The sequence below is a fragment of the Thunnus maccoyii genome, chromosome 6 (assembly GCF_910596095.1).
Source record: "Thunnus maccoyii chromosome 6, fThuMac1.1, whole genome shotgun sequence".
Classification (NCBI taxonomy): Eukaryota; Metazoa; Chordata; class Actinopteri; order Scombriformes; family Scombridae; genus Thunnus; species Thunnus maccoyii.
The window spans coordinates 31,091,891-31,107,230 of NC_056538.1; the positions used below are offsets into that span (position 1 = coordinate 31,091,891).

General features: G+C 39.3%; 1 long non-coding RNA gene across 1 annotated transcript; it reads left to right on the plus strand.

Annotated features, from left to right (window-relative positions):
• Nucleotides 1-9,139: 9,139 nt before the first annotated feature.
• Nucleotides 9,140-9,706, plus strand: LOC121899521. The gene is made up of 2 exons (XR_006096736.1): nt 9,140-9,471; nt 9,566-9,706. It is a non-coding gene; the product is annotated as an uncharacterized LOC121899521 (long non-coding RNA).
• The last annotated feature ends 5,634 nt before the right edge of the window (nt 9,707-15,340 follow it).

Below are 15,340 nucleotides of genomic sequence, written 5' to 3' on the forward strand. Positions count from 1 at the left end.
ATCAAAAGGTTTTTATTTCATATGATACATTTTAATGAGACAGCACAGATGTTGCATACAGCCGACCCTACATGTTTTCACTTTAGTTTGGTCAATATTTTGTGAGAAATAAACAAACAAAAAAAAACCCATCACTGAGAATAGACTGAGCCTCATGACAACTAAACCAGTGCTGTGTATCATCTCAAATTTTTCAGTGCTGATACAAAATGAAAATTTAATAATAATAATATAAAATTGTTTTTTTCTACAAATCTATTTTTTCATTTAACACAATATGCCAAGCTTCTCAATATATCATGGTTTAATTTTGTCCTAACACAGAGAGAAGAATAATTTTGCCTGAATAAACTTACCAAAGCTATGATTAATATCAGGAAATATTCCATCAAATATAAAGTAAACAAAACTGAAAATCTGACTGAACATTAAATGCCAACTTTTATTACTTGCCAGTTTTTGATTTTTTATACCACAAACAAATTTAGTTTTATACATGAATAAACATTTTAAACATTATACTTTAGATATAAGTTTGTCTTAAAATTAATCAGATTCTAGGTGTAGTTTGGTTAGTTGTGGAGGGATTTGGGATTTGACATCCCTATAAGAGTTGCCGTGTTATTGCAAAATGAAAATATGAAGCAATTTAACCTAGAAATGATGTCAATCAACACATTCAACGAGTGCGTGTAGCAAATGGCTAATTAGTCCACACATCTATTCAGAAACCAATGAGGAAGGTTTAGGAGGAATTTAACAATATTCCTTGAATGTTTGTCATGTTTTTCCATGAATGACAGCCAGGGGAGACCAAGTGACTTGCTCACTGATATGATCAGGTACAGGAAACATTCATATTTGAGTCTCACTGAAGATAATTTTTTGTTTTTTAGTTGACAGTCGAAAATGCTGAGAGACAAGAAACATTAAAATTGCACTAAAAGAAAATACGCCTGAGCCAGAAGACACATGGTGAAGCAAAAATTTGTAACAGAAATGTAAAAATCACAATAATGTCAGATATATTGTTATAAAATCTCGATTAAACTGCAATATTTTAACCTCACATGTGTGAACTACTGTTATATTTACCTCACATGTTCACTGTGACAAGAACTGACAAACAGGGAGGGAGAAAAATGAACAGAACAGAAAAAATCAATATAAATGATCCCGGTGGTCGGATGAGGTTTTCACAGTGAATATGGAGCTGATATGAATTGCTAAATATGCTTGACATTTTTCACAAAGTACATGTTTGAGTCCATACAGCTGCCCACCTGGATTTTAACACACACACACACACACACACACACACACACACACACACACATAGTGTCAGCGGTGTGCTGAGAGTGGACATTGAGAGGCAGTAAAAAAAAAGTGTGTGTGTCCTTGTATAAGCAGGAATCCCCTATAGAGCAGCAGAGCAGACGAGTCACAGCAGCACTAAAAAGAGCAAACACCTTCCTCATCTATTCTCCTCCTCCTCCTCTCTTTTCCATTCATAGATTTTTCTCAGCTCCTCTCTTCCCCTCTTCTTTTTTTCTTCTCTCCTCACCTTCTCTCCTCCCCCCATGTTTTATATTCCTCTACTCCTCCATTTCCTCTTCCTCCTCCTTTCCCCCTCTGCTGCTGTTCTTCTCCTCTATCCTCTCCCTTCTCCCGTTTCACTCTCTACTTCTATTCTTATCCTCTGCTTTTCTTCTCCTCTGTATCCTCCTTCTCCTCTCTTGTCTTCACTTCTCTTGTCTTTTGCTCCTTACTTCTCTTGTTTCCTCACTTCACCTCCTCATTCATCTCTCCTCTCCTCTCATCCATTTCTTTTTTTTATTCTCTTTGCATCCTTCCCCTGCTCTCCTCCCGTCCTCTCCTCTCACCTCCATTCTGTGCTTTCTCCTTCGATCCTCTTCACCTTCCTCGCTTTCCTCTCCTTGTCTCCGTGCATTTTCTTTTTCTCTCTTCTTTTCCACTTCTTCCTCTTTTCATCTGTTCTGATTTTCTCTTCTCTTTTCCATCTTTGCTTTTTTCCTCTCCTCATTTCTCTTCCTCCTCCTCACCTCATGATCTCTCCTCTTTACCATTTGTTTATTTTTCCATTTCCCTCCTCTTCTTCTTTTCTCCACTCACTCCCTTTTTCCTCTTTCTGTTTTGCTTCCTCTTCTCTCCTCACCATTCTCCCTTCCTCCTTCTCCTCTTCTCTTGCTCGTAATCTCCCCGGCCCCTTCATCCTCTCTTCTCCTTTCCACTCACTTTCTCATTTCCTCTGTTCTCTTTTTCATGTTTCATGTCTCCTACCTCCACCTCCTCCTTTCCTCAGTGTTCTTGGAGTCTCTCTCTCTGTGTGTGTGTGTGTGTGTGTGTGTGTGTGTGTGTGTGTGTGTGTGTGTGTATCTGGCAGATAGCAGCATCAGTATTCACCTCAGTACGTCTCCTTCTTTGATAGCCCACCCCCCTCTTGGCTGCCCATCGGAAGTGTGTTTGTGTGTGTGTGTGTGTGTGTGCGTGTGTGTTAGCAATGAGTTTCTCCATCTACATAGTGGGACATTAGTAGTCGTCTGCCATCTTCCCTTCCTGTCCCTCTTTCCATGCAGCTCTCCTTTCTCCTCTTTTTTCTCTCTCTCTCATTTCTATCTTAAATATGCAACACACACACACACACTCTCTCTCTCTCTCGTTCTCTCCCTCTCTCTCTTACAAGTCTCCTTCTCACTTTTTGATATTCCATTCAACTACCTTATTGTGCTGTATCTCTCTATCTGCTGTGAACGGTTCAATATCAAATGAAACAAGCTGCAAAAAAAGTCGATGCAATTTTTTTTTTTTAAATGCTCGCTTGAAGCAAAACTTTTCATATGAAGAAATTATGTTATTGCTCGAGGTTTCTGTCTAAATTAAGATAAATTAGTATCCACTTCTATGCAGATAAAATAATAATATAATAATAAGATGAAACTGGAAAATTTGAACACACTGTGAAATTTGGATGTCATTTTTCCTCAAGAGTGTCAAAGTTAGGAAAGCCTCTTGATTATTTACAATGTAAATCTCACTTTTTAAATCCTTTTCTAATGAAGAAGAACATTGATATTGGACATGTCTGCAGAACCGTGGTTTATGTTCAATGCCAACATATTTAAAACTTTACTTTTCTTTTTTATGTTATATGGTTAAACCTCCATTAACTGATATTTTGGCCACTTGTTTTCAGTGGAAACAAGCAGTGAACACAACACAGCATCAGCTTTTGAGTGGATTTGTTGGACTTGTTATCAAATGGTTGCTTATTTCCACATCCAGCAGTCACAGAGCAACATTATCATTCATCTGGTGAACGTAAGTCCAATATTCACTCTCTTTTAGCTCTGTTTTTGCTCTCTACCAACTCCTGAGGGAAATATCTGGCTCTTTAGTTGCTAAATGCTCCGTTATGTTCACCAGCTAGTCTACAGCTAACTGTGTCTGTTTGCCATTTGAGCAGATGCTGAGCAGGTAGTGTACAGTTGCTTTTTAGAGCCTTTTCTCTGAAAATAGCTGCCTGCTGCGGCTGAAAACGGTGCTTTGAGAGCACTGAGAGTGAATGAAAATGGTAAAGTTTCAGCCTGACAGCTAAACAATGAGCTGAAACTCGCTATAAAGCTCCGTAAAGCCGAGGGGAGCTGCAGAGTCGCTGATAATTCTCTGTAGGTTCATCACTACGAGCAACAACCAACACATTATACACTTTATACAGTGTTATTATAAAAAAAACATTGATTATAGCAGTTTTAAGGTTTGCAAAAGGTGGTTATTGGAACTGAACAATGATTAAAGTATATAAAAGGACAGAACTCCCCATGCACAGCCAGTATTTTCAGTCAGGTGCTGATCGGTCGCAGGAACATATGAGGTGAAAATCACTTTACTGTGACTTTATTAAGAGCGAACAACGCGTTTCGCCTGGTTCACTTAGGTTCACTTAGTGCAACTGCTGAGTACTCACAGGTGTGATAAATACATCTGAGTCACATGACTTATTATCACAGTCTTCATTTTCTCAAAGTGAACATTTTACAAAGGGCACGAAAATGAAAATATACATATTACAAAAAACATGACGTGATTAATGTTGCACAAAGTTACAAGAATGACATCATTTTATATAATTAAACTTCATTAAACAACTGACTGAATAGGATGAGTAAAATTCCCTCAGCAGAATGGACTACAGGTCCTACAGCCGTCCCTCTACATCACTAAATGGGAAGGTGAGTGCCAGGGGACCTAGTGGCTCATCTCTCCCTAAGAGTCCAAATAGCCTGTGGAAAGAAACACAAGTTAATATTTACATATCTCAGATGAAAACTCCTGTGTTTCATAAAGTTAACAAACTCATATCACAGAAAAGAACTCAAATACTGTGTTTCATAAAGTCCATAAGGTTCAATAGTATTCAATTGATAAATCCAAAATTCCTCTCTTCTTAAGAGCTGGTTAATCAAGTTACCACCTCTCGGATTGGGTCGCACTCTTTCAATGCCGATAAATTTGAGGGACGTAGCCGACCCATGGTTTTTCTCCTTGTAGTTTCTAGCAACGGCATAATCCATATTACCATTTCTAATGGCAGCCTTATGTTCAGCAACTCTTAGTCTGAGAGAAAATGATTAAAGTATCTTTAAGGTTAGGCAACTACAAGACTTAATAAAGTTCAGGGATAAATTGTAGTTATGGATAATAAAAAGATGAATAGCAAGTCTTTTACAAACACCAACCCAATCTCTACACCTTTACTTTCTCCCTCAGTACATAACACACATGCTACTTGTTGCATTCGCACTGGATGTTAAACATGAGATGTGTATCTGTCCATTAGGAACATAATTCCTCAAGATGTTGGACTGAAATGTGCTTTATATTGCAAAAGTAGTTTAAACTTGTTCTAAAGGTTTGTGTTTCAATTAACTTTGTTCAGTCTTAACTTGAATTGTAAAGCTGAGAAGGAGAGTGGATCCATAAAGACATTTAAGAAAATTTCTGTACTGTATGAGGTGACCACTGAACCTCAACTCAATAAGACTAAAAGCCTTCTTTCCTCTGACGACCTCAAAACTAATGTATCAGGCCTTCGGTCATTTTAGAAAGTGCTATTGCCATTTACCACAAAGGCCCTTGACGCCCCCACTGCTCCAGCAGCTGCACAGCCCATTTGGTAATCTATTCATGTCCAGCTCCATGTCGATACTTTGAAACTCAAAAGTGTGTTTTGCTCGATCTACCATTTAGAGTCAAAACTTTTAGAGCATTCTGAAAATATCACCATTTCCTGAAACAGTACTTTGCTATTTTTTTTATCAGTTCTTTTAAGCCTCTTTGCAATTTCCCGCATCCAGGACATTTACAGAGTTGTTTCAGAGCAGCTGATGGAATCTGATGCTCTGGAGTTGCGTTTAATTTGAATTAGTTTTATCTCTCTCAATCTTGTACTTCCCCACATCCTCTTTTCCCTCAACTTCTATTACTCACCACCTCCTCGAGGTCGGAGGTCAGGCTGAATCCTACAGCTGTGTATCCTCTCAACGTTTCCTTTAGTAAGACACTGCAGCCATGCCTGCTGGACAAAATCTGAAATGTAAAACCAGTTTGTTTCTCTCCTCTTCTTCTCCAGCAGATCCGTTTTCAGTCTTGAAAAATAAACAGATGGGGCAGCAATCTCAGATGGAAATAACAGGGGAGATTTATGTTCACCTCTATCACCACCTACACGGTTCTTCTGTTCACTCGGATAGATAGATAGAAACTTTATTGATCCTGAGGGAAGTTTTTATATGTGTGTGTGTGTTTACTGTTTATTTATATATAATTTAAAATCATGTTACCTCCTGCTGCTCATAAGATCCAAGCAAGTCTGAAATCCCACCAGATATCCCTCTCAAACCCCTGAAAGACTGAAATAAATGCTGGTGTTTATTGATCCTAGAAGGAAAACTGGATTATTATAGCAAAAATTAGAAAAAAAATATAGTAGTAACACCAAAGACTTAATAAAGATAGAACAAAGTCACAATACAGAGATATTACCATTATTTTTAGATTGTTTATTGACAGATTTACAGATGGACAGATGTTTGCTGTAAGCACTCAGTGAATAAGCCGTGTTTGTATTGACTTGAACAACTGCTGTAAAAGCTCCAACCATCAATCCTTTTAATCCATATCAAAACTACAGAGGAGGCGAGGCCCGCATCCATTTTTTTGCACACATTTTGACTTGTACTTGGAGAAAAAGCAGTTAAGAAAGTTGCAGTTGAATACTGGCAGGCTGATCTGCTTCAGATGCTTTTACACTGCTTTGATTGCTTTTATTTCAAAAACATGTTTATGGTGCATTTCAACTCTGGCACAGACTGGATTTAACTTAGATCACAGACTTCTTAAAATCACAGACATACACCCACAGCAATTCCTAAGATATTTGGGTCACTACAGGTCTCCAGTATGCCACCACTTACCTCTCCACCATCGTGTGACAGCTGTGTCCATCTGGGCAAGAAGATCGCCGAGCTGGAGGAAAGATGAGCAGCTCCTCGACTTACTAGTAGTCCCGGGTCCCGCTGTCAACGTTACGGCAGGCAGAGAGCTAGACTCTACAGTGCCATGTGATGAGCCTCCGCCTCAAACTGAAGTTCCATCGACTCAGTTGCTCCAGTTAATTAAACTGGAACAAAGATTGCTCCAGTTAATTCCTGTCCATATCATGACAATCCTCGAAACACTATGTGCAAGGACCAACACTGTGCAGAGATACCTCTCATACTAGTCCACCTCATAATATCCAGGTGTTCAACAGAAAGAAGTTACAGACGCTGCAGCCAGGATTTTGACCAATACAAAAAAAAGGTATTTTTACCCCTCTGCTAACTAACTAACTTATCTACGACATAATCTAGCAGCTTCATATATCAGTGACTGCCTTTCATTTTATGTCCCAACAAGAACTCACAGATCTTCCACTGCCTTTCCTTTAGAAGTTCCTAAAGTGTCCCACAAGAAATCTGGTGAGGCTGCTTTCTGTTTCTATGGCCCTAAACTGTGGAACACTCTCCCCTTGAATCATAGAACAAGAAAAAAGACTTATCTTCTTAATCTGGCTTTTAATTTGGGTTTATTGGTATACACCGGAGTCCCTCAGGGTTGTGTGCTCAGCCTCCTCCTATTCACACTGTGCACCCATGACTGCAACCCCCAGACATGAAGAGAACTCTGTTGTGAAGTTTGCGGACGACACCACCACCATCATTGGCTGGATTTCAAACAATGAAGAGAGTTCATATCAGGAGGAAATCAACAATCTTGCAGAGAACAACCTACTGCTCAACGTCAACAAAACCATGGAGTTGATTGTCAATTTTGGAAAAAAAAGGAGGCAAACACACACCCCTGCACAGCAGTGGAGCTGAGGTGGAGCAGGTGAACAGTTTTAAGTTCCTGGGTATCAGCATCACAGAGAACCTGTCATGGACATCAGTAAAAAAAAAAAAAAAAAGCTCAGAAACGACTGTACTTCTTGTGAACTTTTACAGAGGAGCAATAGAAAGCATCCTGACTGGAAACATCACAAATTGGCATGGGATGTGTAAAGCCCAAGACAGGAAGGCTCTGCAGCGGGTGATTAAAACCACCCAGAACATCACTGGTACCCATCAACCGAGCATCAGTGATATCAGTGAGGTGAGGAGCCTGCAGAGCCCAGAGGATACTGAAAGACAAAACCCACCCAAACCACAGCCTGTTCATCCTGCTGCTGTCTCACAAGAGATACAGAAGTATCTGCTGTCATATCACCAGATTACAGAGCAGCTTCTTTCCTCAGGCTGTGAGACTCCTCCATTCATCCTCTGCACTCCAATATCAAAAATGTTTTATTTTTATGACTTATTAATTATGAATCCTTTTATATATTTTTTGTTTTTGTGAGTAGCATTAAGGGACTACAAACTACAATATACAATCTTGTGTTGTAAAATGATAATAAATGAATCTTGAATCTTGAATCATTGTTAATGTTTTATTGTATTGTTATTAAACTGTTTGTTTTTCTCTCAACTTTTGCTATTGTTTATTTCGTCTCTTTTAATTATTGCTATTGTTTATTTTCATCTCATCCTGTTGAGCACTTCAGGCTCCATCTTTGCATGAAAGGTGCTATACAAATAAAGTTATTATTATTATTATTATTATTATTATTATTATTATTATTATTATTATTATCCTCCATCTGCCCTGTTCTTGTCACCATGTTAGAAATCCTTTTATAGTCTTTTTTTAGGAACAAATTCATTGGAAGTAGTGGCTAAAAGGTTAAAGTACTGACTTTCAGCTTTACACCCCATTTATACTTGGCATTAAAAGGCGATCTATATCTGGATATCTGGATCTGGATGAGGAAAAACACATATTAATGTGATCGCGATGCAATTGGATTGGCCAGACCACATTTGGAGATGGTCAGGCTTGTATTGTGATCTCAGCCAGGCGTAAATGCAATCTGTACAGTGTGATCACATTCGTAAGAAAAAACACTGGCCCATCAAGTTGAAAGGTCACCTAGCTCCACCTCTTCCTGCCAGCTAAAGCAAACCCTGCAAAAACTACAAGTAGTGGTCGCAGCCAGAAGCGTTCCCTCACAAAAATGATTTAGAAATGAATGACGTCCATCAGTGGCAGCAGTTTCCTTGACCTGTGATGCGACCTGTCATCCGCCAGCTTCCCCCATCACAACTGAGAAATGAGAACACATTTTAATTCCAGGTGTAAATGCAAAGATCCATGGATCCAGATACAGATTACATGTAAATACCAGGTGTGAATGGAGCCTTAATCAGAGGGTGTTCACATCCATATTGGATGATGTGTAGGAACTGTTGACCTTTTTATACAGGATGCTTTCAGCCACAGCACTGATTCATTTTAAAGGCCCATCTAGGAATGGGATTACCAACTAGCTAGATATGAATGATGTGGTATGCGGTTCATTCTATATACTTCTCACTATAAATATGAATATCAAAAAACCTTTGGTCATGCAAGAAAACATGACATTAATTCATCTCACGTTAATTTTCACACATTACACTAATCAAAACAATGACAAAACCCTGAAAACCATGCATGAGTGAAGCCATTATGCCACCTCTATAGACTGCTATATTAATTCAAATAGAACTGTAACTGTCATGGCCCTGGCTGTGCCTCTAGTGTCCCCCCATGTGTTTCCCGTGTTTTCCCTTTTCCTTGTGTTTCTTGTCCCGTTTGTCTCCTCATGTGTTCTTGTTTGTGAGTGGCAGGCGTGGCTCCTCCTTCCTCCGGCTTCTCCCTGATTACTCCTGATGCACGGCATCTGCTCTCATCAGCGCACCTGCCATCCATCATCCCATCTTCCCCGGATTACCAGCCACTCTTCGCCAGATCGTTCAGTCAGCTACATTGGTAGCGGTCACATGCTCTCAGCCGCTCAGTCTTTGTGTGAGTTATTTCCTCATGTTCTATACTTTGTGTACTAATGTTCTCCTCTGCTCTCAAGGTCATCACCATCTGGTTACCTCGGCCTGTCTGCCAATCAGCCTGCTGCTCACACCACTCTCCTGTTAGACCGACTCCGTCACCGTTCCCCTACCTGCTCACCTGCCTCATCCCCTCTGTTGCAATAAATCTCTTTCTACATTTACTATTGAACTGTCTCCTGGTCTGCATTTGGGTCCACTCACACCACAGATCATAACAGTAACTGGACAACTGAAAAACCCCAAGCACCTCCAGTGTCGACAGCCTGTTAGCTACAAGGGCATCAAAATGAATCGTGACTGGATCGTGAAAGTCGGTATTTTAAATCACTTTAAATCACTCCTCACTCTCAAGACTAACACTTATTACAATTTTCTCTGTTGAATCATCACCAGGCAAGCAAAACAATTCACATTTACTCCCAACTATCTCTACGCCCAGTCAGTTAGATTTAAAATCACCCTTCACATGCCCTTACTGAAAGTCAGCACTTAAGATCCCCCTGATACAGCAGGACAAAGGAGATTATATGTCACAACATATAAAAAGTATAAGTTTGTAAATTTGCAACCGGCTCAGTGTCCACTCATTTATTTCCAGGTCAGGTTAACAACAGAGCGAGGATACGTCCTATATCATAGCAGCTTCCATCAGTTATTCCGGGGGGATCTCTATACGCTGCTCGGGCCAGATGGGAGATGCTCCCTCTGCAGTCTGTCCTGAGTCGGCCCCCAGTGGTCTCCTCCCTGTAGGGTCGAGCCCTGAAAATCTCCAAAGGGAGGCCTACCAGGTGCTCAGATCACCTCAGCTGGCTTCTCTCAGCGTGGAGGAGCAGCTGGTCGACGTCGAGGTCGTCCTGCATCGATCAACCCCTCACTGTATTTCACAGCGTCAATAATTTTTATTTTATTTTGCTTACACTATTTTTTAACTATTTATTTTCCTCTCTATACTGGGTATTGTGGGCACAAAAACTTATTTTGGAATAATCTTATTTTATGTTTATACATTATGGAGGTTTTCAGATTAGCGATAGATTTTTACTTCAATTTTGAGATCCCTTTTTATGTGTGTAAACCAAGCATATAGCAAACAAGCTACTTTATTCTTGTAACACTTTTAAAGACACTTTTATAAAGTGCTTTACAGGAAGGAGAGAAAGGAAAGAGATAGAGAAGATGACATATAAAACAAGCACAATTATGTGTCATCCCACAACATAAAAGGTATAAAATCAGGAACAGAAAAAAGCATTTTGCTTGTCAGAGATATGGACTGATATGACTTCTGTGAGACTTTGTGGGAGGCTGTTCCGGTGTCGAGGAACAACAACATTAAAAGCACAATCCAGAAGTCCTGAAGATCTGAGGCTGCTACCAGAGATTAGAGAACACGACCTCTGTAAGCACAGAAGTGCCTTAACATGTGTCTTGTTTATCAAGAGTAAAGATTTAAAATCAATCTTAAAAGTGACAGAAAGCCAATGGAGTGAAGCTAAACCTGATGTAATGCATGATTTTTGTTAAAAACATTGCTGCAGAGTTCTGGACCCGTCACAGTCGAGGTAGGAAAGATTTGATGAGGCAACTGAACAAAATATGGATGATTTTTTTTCCTTAGTAGAGGTAGTAGAGGTCTGATTTTTCCAATATTCTTTCGCTGGAAAAATGAACCAGTGATATGACATGAAGCTCAAATGTAGGTTGATTGTTATGCAGATTAAAAGGGAGATACAGCTGTGTGTCACCAGCACAACACTAATAGGCAATATCAAAGTAATAAATTATGTAGCCAAGAGCAGCATGTACACAGAGAACATGACAGGACCCAGAATTGAGCCTTTTCATTATGATTATAGATGGAAAAATATGGATATAAGTGTCAAATATGAGTTCCAAACACTCACAGCACCTATTTTTAGACAGAACTGTCCTTTAAATATCAGTTGACAGTGGTCTGCCCCTCTACTGTTGAGAAAAAACAAAAAGATTTGTGCTTTAATCTAATTTTATTTGGGTTTAAACATAATAAAAATGTTGTACTTATGCTTCTTGCTCTTTGTTGGACCCTCTCGCTGGATTTGTTTATGTTTTGATTTAATTGTCTGACATTTTGACAGGTTCTAATTTTTGATCACTCTCCAGCTTTAATACGATAACTCTGAGGAGATGACAGCTAAATGTGAGATTTAAATTAATTTTAGGGGGATGTAAGATTTGTTTGCTCAATCAAAAAGATAAGTTTTTGTTTTTCCACCGATCCTGCTGGGAAATAGAAAAAATGGAAATATAAGCACACATACAGAGATAAGAGGTGACAGTTATACTCTGTAAGAAATAAATCAGAAATCAAATGTAGGGATTATGTAAACAAAGTAGAAGTTATTACATATTTCACATAACTTGTTTTTATTTGGACAAATATTTTATAGTATTTCACAATTTATGTTCCCCCCATTTCATCCCATTTACTTCTGCTTGCAGAGATCAACTTCATCAGCGCACACTCACATAAACATCCACACAGTAACCAGTAACACTCTGTAATAAATAGATTTGTTAAGCATATGTATGAGGCACACAGAAGCTCGCACACACATCACAGAAATCACTGATTCACTGGTTCGAACAAATAGCACACACAGTCATGAACAGCTAACTCACACTCACACAAACACATACACACACATATACACATACACTCCGATTAAGTGAACACAGAGGTCAGTAGAGGTCAGTGGAGCGCCTGTTAATGTGACTTGCTGTTGTTTGGCTTCAACTGTTCCTGTGAACACCGTGTTTTACAAGCTGCCAGGTCACAGTCGAAGAAGCTGGACGACAGAAACTTTGTCTGGAAAAGAGTATAGTTAATGTAGGCAAAATGAAAAATGACTTTTATGAACTGAGCATCAAATATCACACTCAAACCGCAACATGAAGTGTTGTCTCTGGAGATAGAGCCATTTGACAACAAAATCACATGTCAAAAAGGTCAAACATGAGTCAGTGGCGTAGGCAGAAATTGTATTTTGGGTGCAAATATGAAAGTGGACAACACAAACAGACAAACTGAAAAGTTTACTTTGTAATGTAACTGCATCATAAAGGCAACAACAGCATAACACTGCCTATCCAACATACTCAACCAACAGAGCATCAGTCTATAAAGGCTGTACACAACTGTATAGACAATAAGTGGTCTTTTATAGTCTATCCAGCCTTAAATACAGTATATTTGCACTGACAAGACCGGCTTCACATCAGCTCTACAGTATACGGCACTCTTAATTAACAATTTTATTGTAAAAAGTAGCAACTAAACATAAACCAGACAGCAAAGAAGGTGTTAACTTAGACAGAAACCACACATGTAGCATGTCCGTCATGCATGGAATGTAAGAAATCATTACTGCAAGGGCTGCAACTAACGATTATTTTTGTTATCGATTAATCTGTCAATTATTTTCTTGATTAATTGATTAGTTCTATAAAGGGTTGACCAGGCTCGCCTTGGACCAGCCTTTAGTTATGCTGCTATAGGCCTAGACTGCCAGGGGACTTCCCACGATTTACTAACGATTCATCAACTAATCGTTGCCACTCTAAACTCAAGTAAACCTTGATGAGGCTTGGAGGTTTGGGGTAAAATGTGTCAAAATGTAATTAAAATCAATTTCTTTTTAATGGTTTAGTCAGTGTTATGAGAAAGTGAAATAAGTACAAAAAATGTATAATAGATATATCCTCTCTCCGTGTCCACTTATATAATATAAATTCTATATTCTATCAGGGAAGTTAGATAGTAAGAAATGTAACTCAATTAAATGGAAAGTAATTCAATTTGGTAATGAGACAAAATATGAATAAAGATAGAGTCTTATAAATGAACCATCCCTGTCTCTAATAATGTGTAGGCTTATAATACAAACGAAGAGTCAACAAGCAGTGCAATTAAAACTAATTATTTAATTTGTCTTTTACCTCAAATCAATCACAGCACATCACCTCTTCATCACTCTGAAATGTGCTGAACCGAAACACGCTGATAACATCCAACAGTGGAAAAGTGTTTTGGGGGAGAATTTGTCTTTTAATTGTCGGAGCTGATGTACATCTGTTACTGTCACATGTGATAACTGCCTCAATGCTGCAGAATTATTAATGAAGACGTTTGCAACTCATAATCCTCCATATTACACTCATCAGCGCTCACATCCAGCTGATGGAGTGTATTCAGGTGTCCCTTTAAGCGAATCCCCCCAATACTCTGTGTGTGTGTGTGTGTGTGTGTGTGTGTGTGTGTGTGTGTGTGTGTGTGTGAGCAGGTGTCAGCTCTCGTTGATGTGGACACTCCTCATCGTTTCCTCTCGGGAGCCTGAGTGAGCGGTAATTTTCCCCTCCAACCTTCTCTCTTTCTCTCTGTCTTTGCTGTTCATTTGCTATGTCCCTCGCCCTTTGTCCCTGCAGTTCAATAGCTCTTTTCTCTCCTATTATATATTTTGGTCGCTCATTCTTTCACTCTGTTCGGCGACTGTCCGTCTCTCGCCTACGGTCTCTCTGTAGTCAATTTGTCTTTATTTTCTCTCTCTCTCTCTCTCTGTTCTGATTGACTCTTATCAAGACCTATTAGGATGCTTCGGGCAACACAAACACACACACACACACACACACACTAGCTGACGTATTTCAGCCAATCACAGAGCGCCTGGGGTGGCTGTGACTCATAGTCACTCAGTTTACGGGATTGAGTCGACAGCAATTTACTGCCGATGTGTTTGTGCCTCCTTTGTGTGTGTGTGTGTGTGTGTGTGTGTATGTGGGGAGGGTCGAGGGGTGGGGGCTAATTGCTGATATGGTCGGGGACTTCCATTGTGACTTGCAGTCAGTAGGTGAGAAAAGTGAGGTTGGATTTAACCCAGAAAGTCTTTCCTCGTGGCAAAGTCGAATTCTGCTGCGCTGTTTGGGGAACATTTTTTACCATATAAGCGTGTCACCTGCAGTCTACAGCAGTCATATCACATTAGCAACATGCTAGCAACACATTAGCAACACAACAGTAACTGTTCACAATGGTCTCGGTGAGTTGTGTTTAGTTGTACGTTCAAAGCTCTGGAAAAAAACAGAGAAGAGACTGAAAGAATTATCTTCAAAGTAAAACATTATGTTGCAAATGCTGGGACTTCATTGTTTGGCTAAATGAATGTGCTTCCCAAAGGAAATCTGGTTTGTAGTGAGGCATTAAAGACTACACACCTCAAAAAAATACAAGAACACAAGAAATAATGATGAACATCAAACAGCACAAAGAGTAAACATAAAAGCTCGATCAGGTAAAGAAGATGGCACAATGAAAAGTGAGTTTTTTAAGGAGATTTTAAAGAGAATTATTAATGTTTGGAGTTCTTTTACAATATTCTTTGTGATTTGCAGCACATTGAAAACACATTACTGTACTTTACTCATTGAAATGACTGTATGCAGCACAACAGTTTATCTATCTATCTATCCTTACAAGACTGCCTAACAGCTATCAAGAACTGGATGTCTGGATGACAACTTCCTCCAACTTAACCCTGACAAAACAGAAGTCCTTATTATCGGCCCTGAGAGCTTTTCTGTAAAAGTACAGCAGTGTATTGGTCCATTAGCAGTAAATGTCAAGCAAGCCTCACAAAACTTGGGAATCCTCTTTGACCGTCACATGAACTTTGAGTGTCACATAAAGAAAGTGGTCCAATCCTGTTTCTTCCACCAAAGGAACATTGCAAAAAAAATCAAAGCCATATTATCCAATC